General features: G+C 42.2%; 1 long non-coding RNA gene across 1 annotated transcript; it reads right to left on the bottom strand.

Annotated features, from left to right (window-relative positions):
- Positions 1-333: 333 nt before the first annotated feature.
- Positions 334-2,055, bottom strand: LOC139549790 (uncharacterized). Its single transcript, XR_011669938.1, has 3 exons — positions 1,922-2,055; positions 1,764-1,824; positions 334-1,560 (listed from the first exon to the last, which is right to left on the bottom strand). It is a non-coding gene; the product is annotated as an uncharacterized lncRNA (long non-coding RNA).
- Positions 2,056-2,278: the final 223 nt, after the last annotated feature.

Genomic DNA, 2,278 nt, shown 5'->3' with positions numbered 1-2,278 from the left:
ACTTGTGTGGGTTGTAGACTCCGTCTCATGCTACCACTAGAGTGAAAGCACCGCCAGCATTCAAAAGTGACCAAAACATTAGCCAGGAAGCATAGGAAATGAGAAGTCGTCTGTGGTCACCACCTGCAGAACCACTCCTTTATTGGGGGTGTCTTGCTAATTGCCTATAATTTCCACCTTTTGTCTATTCCATTTGCACAACAGCATGTGCAATTTATTGTCAATCAGTGTTGCTTCCTAAGTGGACAGTTTGATTTCACAGAAGTGTGAAGTTACTTGGAGTTACATTGTGTTGTTTAAGTCTTTATTTTTTTGAGCAGTGTATATATTTTTTTTTACATTGTTTGCAAACTAATATGTGACATGTATTAATGCCAAAATAACATGCAAAACAGGCAACCCCCCCTCAAAAAAATACAAAAATAAAATGTTGCTGCTGAAAATGTAAGCTCAAAACAGGCTCTGTCCCACCTGCCCTGAATGACGGGTCATCACTGCTCCTGTCACCAACCAGTCAGGGCGTAGGAGCAGGTGGCGTCTCTTGTCGATGCCCATCCTTGTCACATGACAGGGGACAGTGGGGAAGAACAGTTCAGCCTCATAGCACTGTCCACCTGCTGGCATTACCCTCACATACTGTAGGAGGAGCACGTGAGCATATGTGCTTTAGATATTGGGAAGGCTTATGGATTTCACTTTTATCTGTTTAAAGTTACTCCATGACGCAATAAAGAAAATCAATGAAGAAGAGCGGGGCGTTACTATACAACGATTGCACCTTTCACCCATTTTGTTCATTACATAAGAACATCTAAGGCCCTGTTCGAGCAAACAGGGTAACTGGGTTACAGGGCTCAGCCAAAATCAAAGAGAAAATAATTATATTGATGTGCACTTCTAGTAAGTAGATTATGTTCCCGACTTAAGTTAGAAATGGCTGTAAGACCATGTGTTCGTATTGATGCCCACTGAGTTTGAAGGCATACACCCCAGGTTGAGTGAAGATCATGGAAAAGAGTGTTGGGGAGTCCTGGCCAGTGTCAGGTCCTCAGCCAGCAGCCTCAAAGGACCCCAGTCAAAGTCACGGTTGGTATTGTACAGGTTTTCTCTGGACAACAAGACAGGAAGCTTGAAACTCAGTAGCAAAAAAAGGATAAAGAAAATACAGATCATAGACAGATAGACACACAAAGGCCGAAATAATTGTTGCAAATAGTGTGTTTTCCATACTGCATTTGATTTGCAACAGCACCCTGTCCCGGATGAAGAGTTTTGACACTTTATAAAGAAATCGTCAAGTCCTATGCAAATAAAAAACACATTTCTGAGAACGTAGTGTAGAAAATCCACTATCAGGACCACAGTCTGATTGACTTACACATCATACTAAGGGTAGTGTTGTCTGGTGACAGTGAAGAGCAGTGTGTCCCCTAGGTGGGACACGCAGCAGGGTTCAGAATCCCCACAGAGCTGGAGCTGATGGTTCCTCCCCAGATGGTGTCTCTGCTGGACCAATCAGACCCAGACCAGCCCCTCCTTCCTCTCTGATACCAGAGTCACCTGGTAGCAAATAGCAATGATGGGATGGATGGATGAATATGAATGAACAAATTAACAAACCAACAAAGAAACAAATGGAGGAATGGATGGATTAATTGAATTAATTAATTCTTCACAGAGATAATATTTTATCAGTAACAGTGTGTGGACAGTAAAATTATAATAACATGTAGGTTTTATATCATTATCTGACGATAGGTCACCTGTTGAGTTGCTTTTCTCTGGACAAAACTTCTGAATCTCGTCATTGAGGAGACCCTGCATCTTTAAAAAAGCAGACACACAGTCATTGTTATTGTTGGTCCTACTATGGGTTAAGGGCCTACTGTTACTGGGCCCACGCTGTATCCGAGGAGCTCACCACTTGTCTGCACTGTGTACACTGGAAGGGAGACATTGTGGCGACCGTCACACTGCAAGGTCCCCTGGGAGTCCAAGCGTTTGAACACTGTCTCCAGCATCACACTCCCTTAAACGTTCACCTGTTAGAGAAAACACTGGCCCGTTTACTGATAAATATGTCAGGGTATTCTATGCGGCTGTCTATGATATCCAAGTATATGATATCCAAGTTTATGATATCCAAATATACGATATCCAAGTTTTTCATTGCATCTTCTGTACATTGTCTGTGACTGTATAAGCTAAGTTGAAACTCAAGCTAGTCTTACTGTATACTCTTATCATTAAAAAAATTGTCCTATGGATGTTGGTTGGA

The sequence above is a fragment of the Salvelinus alpinus genome, chromosome 22, assembly GCF_045679555.1.
Source record: "Salvelinus alpinus chromosome 22, SLU_Salpinus.1, whole genome shotgun sequence".
NCBI lineage: Eukaryota > Metazoa > Chordata > Actinopteri > Salmoniformes > Salmonidae > Salvelinus > Salvelinus alpinus.
The sequence above is the reverse complement of the archived record's forward strand: the minus strand, read 5'-3'. Positions and strand labels throughout refer to the sequence as shown.